At 35.6% G+C, this 11,600-nt stretch overlaps 1 pseudogene; it reads left to right on the top strand.

Moving 5' to 3' along the window:
• The first annotated feature begins 649 nt into the window (after window positions 1-649).
• LOC114188315 (uncharacterized) lies at window positions 650-11,188 on the top strand (annotated as a pseudogene).
• The last annotated feature ends 412 nt before the right edge of the window (window positions 11,189-11,600 follow it).

Below are 11,600 nucleotides of genomic sequence, written 5' to 3'. Positions count from 1 at the left end.
CCGCATATGGAAGCTTGAAATTCGTGAGCCTCTTTGCCTTCATCATGTGGTCACAGATGGTGTACGTCCAGTCCACCGTCACACCATTTTGAATGCAATACATCACCTTAAGGTCACCTTCATTCAAGGTTGCATGATTATTTCCCTAAGCATGATGATTTTGGTCACCACTATAGTTAGCAACCTTTCCTCCATACGAAGGCTTCCCACATGGAAATATCTAGTTTGCCCACCTTGATTTCGCACACATTGGTTGCAGTATTGCACTTTGTTGAATTCATTCACTGCACTAGTTTCACCTTTGCGGACTTGCACACCTCTTTGCCTTAGGCCAGCCACATCCTTCCATGTTTGCCTAGTGATTTCCATCTTCACACCTTTGACACTTGTTTTAAGAATGCCATTGTTGAATTTGAAGTTGGCATAGAACACCTTCACCAAATCTGGATACACCTTGCCCGAAAGCTTAAGGAAAGTCTTCAATTTTTAAGCTTTGAGATGTTGCTCAATCTTGCCAAAGTTTTCTACCATTAGCCATGACATGTGAATCACCTTAGGAAGGATGATTTGCTTCCTATTGATCTCAATTAAGAAGGTTTGAATTCTTTCTTCATGGCCTTCAAACCATACCTCAAGCCTTCCTTGATTCATGGCATTTGGAGAGGATGGAGTAGGTGGGGTGGAGCTTTCATCATCTGAGAGGGTTGTTCGTGATCTTCAGGCAGGGTGAAATGTAGGTTTGGCTCTTACTAGCAAATGAGAAAGCCAATGCATGATGCTTATCCAAGTATTTATAGAATCAACATGTTGATTTTAAGAATCAGTCAATTAAATTGTGCAGATTTTTTGGTTTCAATACAGTACAGGAAATCACAGCCAATTAAATATGAGGGAATTTGTATTAGAGATATAGTGATATGTTTCCCATACGTTTTATGAACAATCCACTCACAAACAGTTCACATCTAATGCATGCTCATTGGAAATCATGTAATTTAAGCACTTTATGGTAAATACAATCTGAAAAGTTGATTTTAGCTTATGTAATAATTGTTATATACTACTGCTACAATCCAAAAACAGTCATGTGATGCATACTTTGACTGGGTCAATCAATTAAAATACTTTCAAGTGAATCCACATCAGGATAAGTGATTTTAACACATAAAAATAGAGTTAGTCGACTAAAACTGTACCAGAAAACTGATTTTTGGTGCAGTGGCAGTTTTAAGTGAAATCTATGTGTTAAATTTGCAGTTTTAGCTGCCTAAAAATTTTAGATTACACAAAATTAACACCAGACCAATTTAAATCAAATATATGTGTTGTACCACTTGTGCTTTTCCTATCCAATTTGCATCTTGCATAGTCAAAATCTGAAAAACCACTAAGAACAATGTTAGATTCATTAGGATACCATAATCCAACATTAGTTGTTCCTTTCAGATACTTGAGAATCCATTTTGCAGCTTTGAAGTGTGATTCCTTTGGATTGGATTGAAACCTAGCAAGCAAACACCAAATTGTATATCCGGCCTACTAGCGTTTAGATATGGTAAGGAACCAATTAACCCTCTATATTGTTTTGAATCAACTTGGTTTCTAGCTTCATCTGTATCCATAAGGCAGTTTGTAGCAATTGGAGTGGCAGTCTCTTTGCAATCCTCCATTTTGAAATTTTTCAGTAGGTCAAAATAGTATTTTGACTGGCTTCAAAATGTCCTATGCTTGAGTTGCTTCACTTGCAGCCCTAGGAAGTAGGTTGGCTCACCCATCATAGAAATCTCAAATTCTCCCTACATAGTTGCAACAAACTCTTCACACATGGAGTTATTATTTGATCCAAAGATTATATCATCTACATATACTTGAACAAGTATTACATCACTTGCATGCTTTCTAATGAAAAGTGTTTTATCAACAACACCTCTAGCATATCCTTTAGATAAAAGAAAATTGCTTAACCTCTCATACCACTATCGTGGTGCTTGTTTCAAACCATATAAAGTCTTTTTCAGTTTGAAAACATGATTAGGATAGATGTGATCTCCAAAGCTAGGAGGTTGTGATACATACACTTCTTCATTTAAGAAACCATTCAAGAATGTACTTTTCACATCCATTTGAGAAAGTTTGAAATTACACATGCATCCATATGCTAACAATAACCTCACAACTTCTAGCCTAGCTACAAGTGCATATGTTTCATCAAAATCAATACCTTTCTCTTGATTATAACCCTTAGCAACTAGTCTAGCCTTATTCCTAACAATATTACCATTTTCATCCATTTTATTCCTAAACACCCATTTTGTTCCAATCACATTCATTGCATCAGTTTTAGGAACACGAGACCACATATCATTTCTAGTGAATTGATTAAGTTCATCTTGCATAGCAACAAGCCAATTACTATCACATAATGCATCATTCACATTCTTATGTTCAATTTGAGAAACAAATGCAACATGTTGAAAGAATGCAAGCTTGCGTCTAGTGGATACTCCCTATTCTATGTCACCAATTATGTTGTCCTTTGATAATCCCATGGGTTCAATCCACTCCTTGTGTAAGTTGTTGTCTACAGCTTTTTCAATCAACTGAATTTCCTTTTCAGCCGACTGATTTCCTGCAGCAGATTCCAATTCTGCAGCAGTTTGCTTTTCCTGCACTAAATATTCTTCATCTGCAATCTTAGGCACATGATCTTGCAATTTTGGGTTAGTTTCAACAAATACAAAATGCATAGACTCTTCAACAGTCATCAATCTCTTATTATAGACTCTATATGCATGACTTTGTATAGCATAGCCTAGAAAAACACCTTCATCCGCTTTTGAATCAAATTTGCCAAGACTTTCTTTGCCATTGTTTAAGATGAAACACTTACATCCAAATACTTTTAGGTGACTTAAAACAGGCCTCCTCCCTTTGAAAAGTTCATAGGGTGTTTTCTTCAAAATTGGCTTAATTAACACTCTATTTAAAACATAGCAAGCAATGTTGACTGCATCAGCCCAAAAATACTTTGGTAGTGAATTCTCATTTAACATAGTTCTAGCTAGTTTCTCAAGTGAACTATTTTTCCTTTCAACAACACCATTTTGTTGTGGGGTTCCTGGTGCAGAAAAATTATGCTTAATGCCATGCTTTTCACAAAAGTGTTCAAACTTTTCATTTTGAAATTCCCCACCATGATCACTTCTAATAGACATTATATTGGAACTCTTTTCATTTTCTATCATCTTGGCAAGCCTTTTAAAAGCATGAAAAGTGTCCTTTTTGGCAACTAAGAACAAAGTCCATGTGTACCTAGAGAAGTCATCAACTATGACTAATGCATAAAGATTGCCACCAAGGCTCATGGTTCGAGATGGACCAAATAGATCCATGTGAAGCATCTCTAAAGGTCATTCAGTTGAAACAACATTTTGGGGTTTCAAAGAGACCTTGGTCTATTTTCCTTTTTGACATGCTTCACACACTCTATCCTTCTCAAACTTGAGTTTTGGTAGTCCTTCAACCAACTGTTTTCTATTTAGCCGATTAAAATGTTGCATGTGTATGTGACAAAGTCTCCTATGCCATAACCAAGTGTCATCCTCTTTTGTAAGCAAACAATAGATGTTGAATGATGCATGATGTAGATCAAGTTGATATAGACTCTTTTTCCTATCAAAACAATACTACCATATGCATCATATATATAAAGCAATTATTTGGTTCAAACATGACTTTAAATCCTTTGTCACATAATTGACTTATACTTATCAAATTAGGTTTCAGCCCTTCTACCAACAGCACATTCTTGATGTTGAAAGAAGATTCATTGCCTATGACTCCATTTCCAAGGATTCTTTTGTTGTCTCCATAGGTTACAAATCATTTTTCCCTCAATTCCAACTTTGCAAATTTGGTCTTATCTCCTATCATATGCCTTGAGCAGCCACTATCTAGGTACCATAGATCTTTCTTTTCCTGTTTTATGACCAGCAAAACAACATAGTATTACATGGTACCCTTTGATAGTTTGGGTCCAACATGGTTATGCCTTTCTAGATCTTTTTGGGATCCATTTCATAAATCCCTTAGGTACATCATACTTTCTAGCATAGCAATTCTTAAGAACATGACCTTTCTTCACACAGTAGTTGCAAGAAATGAAGGGCATATCATTTGGCTCACTCTTGGAAAAGAAACTAGAGAACTTCTTGGATTTCTTTTCATGGATAGGTGTATAACCAAGTCCAACCTTTCCGAAAACTCAATTTGAGAGCCAAGAACAGCTTCCAGGTTTGCTTTTCCTTTTTTGAACTTTGCACATGTTTTCAAAAGATATTTCACTTGATTTTTCAAAGTAGTGCAGTTTTCACAAGGTTTTATAGCCAACTATTTTTCATAACAATCGACTGAATTACTATAAATCATTTCCAAATGTTCAAAATCAATTTTTAAGTCGATTGTTTCTAATTCTAGTTCGCTAACTTTATTTTCTAGCCAGCTGTTTAATCCTTTTAAACGATTCTTCATGACAACAATTTTGTTTGCCTCACTATGCAACTCTTCAAATTCATGCAACAATTGGTAATAGTCATTTTTATCCTTAGATGACAAGGAACTTACTTGGCTTGATGAGGATGATTCATATCCGGCCATGAGGCATAGGTTTGCTTCCTCACTTCCTTCTTGAGATGAAGTGCTTGTTGAATCATCATTGTCCTCCCAACCTATGTAGGCACGTCTTTCCTTGCCCTTTTTCTCCTTTTTCCTATCATCAACCTTCTCCTTCTCTTTGTTAACATTAGGACATTCAATCTTAATATGTCCTTGCTTTCCACAATTATAACATGAGAATTTAGAGGAATTACTTGAATCATTTTGTTTAGAAATGTACCTTCTTTGATTACCTTTGTTGCATTTCCTCTTGAGATACTTCCCAAACCTCTTGACTAGTAGATTCAAGTTCTCATTGTCACTTGATTCAGTAGCCTCTTCCTCGGTTTCATCACTCTTCTTAGAGCTAGCCTTCAAGGCTATGGATTTTACCTTTTTCTCACTGGATTCAAGCTCACTTAGCCTTTGCATCTCAATCTCATGCTCTCTTAGCTTGCCAAACAATGCAGTTGTTGTGATGATGGATAAATCCTTGGATTCAGATATGGCAGTCACCTTTGGTTGCCAATTTTTATCAAGACACTTAAGCACTTTGATGTTTAGCTCCTCTTTGTTAAATTCTTTGCCTAGACCCATGAGATGGTTGACTATCTGAGTGAACCTCTTTTGCACTTCAGTTATGGACTCTCCTTTTTGCATCTTGAAAAGCTCATACTCTTGAATCAAGGCATGCTTCCTTGCTCTTTTCACTTCATTCCTCCCCTCATGTGTAACCTCTAGAACATCCCACATTTCCTTTGCATTCTTGCATTGGGAGACCCTAAAAAATTCATCCATACTCAAAGATGAAGTGATGATTTTCTTGGCATTTCAATCATATTGAGCTCTTCTCCTTTCTTCATCAGTCCATTCACTTCATGGCTTGTCCACCTGCTTATTTTCATCAATACATTTAGGAGTATATGGTCCATTAACTATTGCATCCCAAATTCCTTTGTTTATAGATTCAATGAAAATTTGCATCCTTATTTTCTAAAACTGATAGTTTAGGCCACAAAACAGAGGTGGTCCATGAATAGAGGCACCTTACTTTCAACCATTTCAAAAGATTTTTTTATTAAACTTGAATACCTTTCAAGAACCTTGCTCTAGATACCAATTGTTAGTTTCAAAATGGTGATTTTAGCCAAGAAGGTGGTGGGGGTTGAATTGGCTTTATAAAACTTTTTCGAAAGCTTAAACCTCTTTTCAATTGAATCTAATAGATTGGAAAGTTTGGATGTAAATACAGCAGACAAGTACACTTTCAATCGATTAAAATATAAAACAGCAGACTAATTTGTTCTTGAAGCTATAAAACAATCGATTAAAAAGACAAATCAGTCGACTAAAAAACTAGAGAATTATGCAGAATGTAGAATTCGCAAATTCAACTCAAACAACAATCTTTTACATACAAGACTTGTTTCAATCAATGTTTTTAACAAGTATATAACCTCAAATTACACAAGAATGCAATAAATCATACCAAAGATCAAATTGCTTGGTTTTCTTGAGTTTTTAAAGAGTTTCAAAGAGAGTGGGATGAGGAAAAGAGAAATGCACACCTATTTTTATACTGGTTCACTCAATCACAGAGCTACATCCAGTTTACTAGGACAACTTGAGCCTAGTTTCCACTATATTCAAAAGTTTTACAAATCACAAACCAAGATTACACTTTTGAACAACAAAACTCACAAGATTTTTGACTCACAAAAATCTAAACACACAAGATGTATAATGTGTGTGTTATACGGGAGTAGATGATATGGCAGATAATTTTGGCATGGAGTAAATTGACGAGAGGCTGGGATGAACTTGAGAGTTTTTATAATTTATTTATTTGTTTTAAATCAGATACTAAAATATATGTAATTTTCTTTTGTTTGCAATTGTTATTTTAATTTTTTAGAACTATGTAATTTAAATCAAATTAAAAGTTTTTTTATTAGTACATTTTCAATGATAATCCTTTTCCCCTAAACGCTATAATTTTCTAACTTTTCGTGACATCCCAAAATTGGGGTGTTACAAAGTCCATTGCACAAAAACTTCCTTCAAAACTCCTTGCTCAATTAGAGATGCATCATTGAAAATCTACATTATGAACAATTTGAGTTAACAATCTTTTAGTGATAAATACTTAAGATGTGATATATAAATTATACATATTACCATATCCATGAGTCAATAATGTTTGCAGATATAAATTTATGCATGTGCCTCATGGTATAATATCCACACTCATAACTCCTCAGTTGACGTGAGCACTACAAGTTAAATTCATATAATATCATAAATTTGCTAATCTAACTAGACAAAGGATAAAATATCTAGGGGCCTACACCACTATCTTAACCTCTTTAGTGGGCGCAGGGACTCGACCAGTAGCATCTCGAACGTCTACAACCACCACCCTTATTATATCATTCACAATGGTTTCATGGTGTATGATTGATGCCAATGTACACATTTTACCTAAGTTAGCCAAATAATATTTGTAAAATAAATCACACAATATAATTAGGCTAAAAAAATACAAGAAAAACAATATAATTAGATAAATTACATAAAGCCACCAAGCACTGTAAGGAATCATCAATGAATAACTCATATGTTTGCCTCAACAGTGGAAGAAGCCTCTTCAGGGGGAACATCACAACCCCCCTTTATGCATATACAAATAACAGAAGGCTATTAAGGGGGATTACAAGGTTGAGCTGAGGGAGCAACTAACTTCGCTCTCATGTGTGCTAACAATTGTGCCCTCATATCAAAGTACTCCTTCTTTATCTCCATCTTAATCTCCCATCTCATTTGCTCTCTCTTTTCTTCTTTGATAGACATGATAACTTCCTCATTGATATTTGTTTTACGATGATGAGTTGATGGTGTAACATCCTAGGCGGATGTTACTTACTAAAAGAAATTATAATTTAAAATAAAATAAAATTCAAACAATAATGTTGTTCCAAAAAACGTGGGAAATTTAAAATCCTCAACGGTGGTAAAAAAATAATTCATAACAACTTATTGCAAACTTGAAATCCAAGAAAACAACTTAAAAGAAAATTACAAAGTTTATTCAAAACAAGTTCCTTAAATAAAGTCCAATATTTATCCCTCTCTATGTCCTTATGCATTGTCATCCTTACCTAGAATCACATAAATAATGATAAATACAACTCACCCAAATCAACTTAACCATTTTTCTCATTTAAAAAAACATTATACCATGTCACCCTAGTCTCATAACCTATATACACATTCTCACTCATAGTCTTAGGGATTCCCTATGCTTCCATGAACCTGCCTGCTCGTGGTCAAACTCTACGAACCTCCCTACTCGTAGTCTAAATCAACGAACCTCATCGCTCATAGTCTAACATGTGTGAACACCACCTGTTATGAACCTCTCTGCTCATAACAGCCTTAAGTGTGAGCACGAAACATACGAACCTCCACATCCGTATCCATCATGCGTTTCCAACTCCATTATGAACCTCCCCGCTCATAATTTATCCAAGCATATCTGAAACCAAAGACCATCGTCACGAAACACGCAACACACAAAAAAATAGCGACCTTCCCTTTGAGCATCCCCTGGCATGGCCTAAGCACCGCCAGGCGATGTTGTGCTACAAATAGCATGGAGGTTTCACAATGCCGCTGGGCACCACGATTCACTGCTAGGAGCTACACCAATAACGTGATTTTACTAGTTTAACCACTTCACATCAGATTCTAACACTCTCTAATCATTACCAATCCACATTAAAACACCAAATTGGGTAATCACACAATTCAACATGGTTCATATTACACCTCACAAATCCTATGTATAATCATGAATAAGCACTCACACATTCACCATTTTGAACCATGCCCACATTTGAATTCGACCATAAGTTAATCCTAATCATAGTGACGCTAAGACAACAACCAATAGTACATAATCTCAATCAAAATCCAAGGCTTAACGCAATTAGTAGCTACAACCACCCCTTCCAACCAAACCCTCATGCAACCCCAACATTAACATCAACACTTAGCCATATAATTTCACCTTACTCTCAAATTAGGCAACTCAAAAGAGGAACTCCAAGTCAGAAGTCATGTTCTACAGAGAACTTATGCAAAGTCATAATTTAGCTAAACCTCATCTACACTATTTTTGTATTACAATTCTTCTAACCACAAATCAACCTTAAGATTATTTCATGCATTACTCGCCACTATAGCATTATATCCAATGTATCACTAGTCCATATTCATAAACCAAATGGCCCAACAGAATCCCTAGCCCACAACCATCACAACCCAACTCAAAGTGCAGTTGTGCACTGGGTTGTCGCTTGGCGGTAAGTTAAGTACCGCTAGACGGTGCTTTAGATTTTGGGAAAAACCTAGATTTTTGTGCACTTGTGAGAAACCCCAATTTTCCCAAAGACGCAATCTAGTTATCCAAATTGCATAAAACCACATCAAATCACGTTTTTTGGCATGCATACACATCAATAAATCATGCCATTGGCAAATCACCACACTTGAACTTTGCCCCTCATGTATCAAATTCATCCCCCAAGCCCTCACATGAACCCCTTCATGTTCATGCACACATTCGATCATTAATGTATCATTAACAGTAACAATTATCAGTAATCATATTGCAACATACATTCAACAATAATAGAGAACTTCACAGGAACCCAAATTATTACAGAATCCATAAAAAATCGCAGAAACTAACCCATTCAGCTTGTGTCGCCTGGTGGGCCTTCATCGCCGCTAGGAGGATTATAGGCAGAAACCCAGAAAATGCAGAAATAGTGAAAAATGGAAAGAGAAAAGGCACTCATGTTTTAACTCATTACGGAATACATCAAGCACGAATTTAAACAAATAGATACAACTCCCCTTATCTAGAATTCTTGTTCCAAAAGTGCTCCTAAAGTGATCCTTCTTGATTAGTAAGTGGCTTCCTTTTGCCTTTAATGACAAAACTCTCTTTAGCCCAGTACTCTTCTCAGGTCAGGTTTTGTGCATTAAAACCATCCCCTCGCTCAACTGTATCACAAGTGCCTCTTCTTCTCCCTAATTCACTCTTGTTCTTACTTTTCAGTCCTAAAATTAATTTAATAAATAAAAACAACGAAAATAAAGTTTAATTGCCATTACTTGGGAGTTTCTGTCCGATTAATTTCACTACCTCTACCTCTCTAGCTTACTTGAAATCAGTTAGGGTTTCTAGGTTATCCACAACTTGACAAAAATAATGCCACATGAAATTAAGAACTATTTAACACTAGGCAAGGTTCGAACTCTCATCCACCCAACTATTAAGCATATACACAACCATCCAACCAATACATGTTTCATGTTATTTCATGCACATAAACCAATACAAGGGCTCACCACATGTTTATGCATACTTGCAAAAATACAATAAAATCAATAACACACTAATGACATATGCAAGATTCAAACCTAAGACCTCTTAACACCACTCAACACGCTCAACCACTTGAGCTATCATTGTACCTTGTTATGATTAGCCCATTTAATTCCTATAAATGTATCTCCCATCCCTAATTATTTATAATTAAATATTTATTTATATTTAATTTCCCAGGTCATACAGATGGAGGACCAAACAATTGATGGATGCCTACATTTTTCCTAACACCACAAATACATCCAAGATGCTTTGGAAGACTAATGGAAATTGCCAACACAAAATTTTAAAGTTAAGATTAAAAAAATATCTTAATACACATCCAGATATAAATTATTTTGAGCTACTTACAATACGTCTAGCTACGCTTTCTGTTTCTACACATACGTAATCCCTTGATGGTTTTTTTGCGAGCTATCTTCAATTTAGCATGGCAAGGAAGACAAGTGCATAGTCATATATGAGGTCCCCTGGAATTAGAGGTGGATGCCTATTTCATCATCTTCTATTCCAATTTAACATAACCTCTATGAGACAATTTGTAGGGATGGACATTCTTTTTTACCAAAACCAATTCTAGATATTAAGCTAATTCCCAGTGAATAAGAAAAATTCGAAGTTTTTTTCCCAAAACCTATTTCCAAAGCTAAGCCAACACCAAAGATAATCCTTGTTGTTAAGCCTATTTCTATTCCACTTGTTAAGCCACAACCAAAGCTAATTCCCATTGTTAAGTCAATTCCTATTCTTAAACCCATTACAAAACCATTTGTTAAGACAATTCCTATTCTTAAACATGTTCCAAAACTATTTGTTAAGCTAATTCTTATTCTTAAACCTATTCCAAAACCATTTGTTAAGCTAATTCTTGTTATTAAACATGTTTCAAAACCATTTGTTAAGCTAATTCCTAAACCATTTATTGTGAAAAAGCCTATTCCTACCATTGAGTCTGAGGAATTCTTAAAACTAAAGTCTTTCTTCAAAAGGTCCATTCCTAAACTACCACTTGATCCCAAATTTAAGAAACCATTTCTACCCAAATTGCCTTTTTAGAAGCCAATTTTGGCTCCTTAAAATGATAACAAATTGTTTTCTCTACTTCCAACATTGAATCACACCTCTGATTGAAAATCAACAACAAACATTATTCTTGACTTTCTTACAATCTGAAAATCAACTAAATAGTAAAACGCTAAACAAAAGACGCAACGTAATGGGCATATTGGTGGCAATTGCTTTGTGTAATTTCTATCATCAATTAAGCAAACACGACAAACACGTTTACTGTGAAGAAAAGAATAGTGATATTACTAGGGGGAACGCGAGTGAGGCGAGAAAATGGAAGAATAATGAGGTGTGATTGTTGCAACGGTGAGAGACAAGTGTGGTGCGATTGAGCGACGACAAGACACAGGTGTGGCGCGATAGTCTTCCGACGATGTTGACACCAACGATAAAGAGACCAACGACGATGAGGCTAACGACG

Source organism: Vigna unguiculata, chromosome 6 (assembly GCF_037176805.1).
Source record: "Vigna unguiculata cultivar grain cowpea cultivar isolate G323 ecotype 2 chromosome 6, ASM3717680v1, whole genome shotgun sequence".
Classification (NCBI taxonomy): Eukaryota; Viridiplantae; Streptophyta; class Magnoliopsida; order Fabales; family Fabaceae; genus Vigna; species Vigna unguiculata.
Note: the sequence above shows the minus strand (reverse complement) of the source record. Positions and strands in the feature narration are given on the sequence as shown.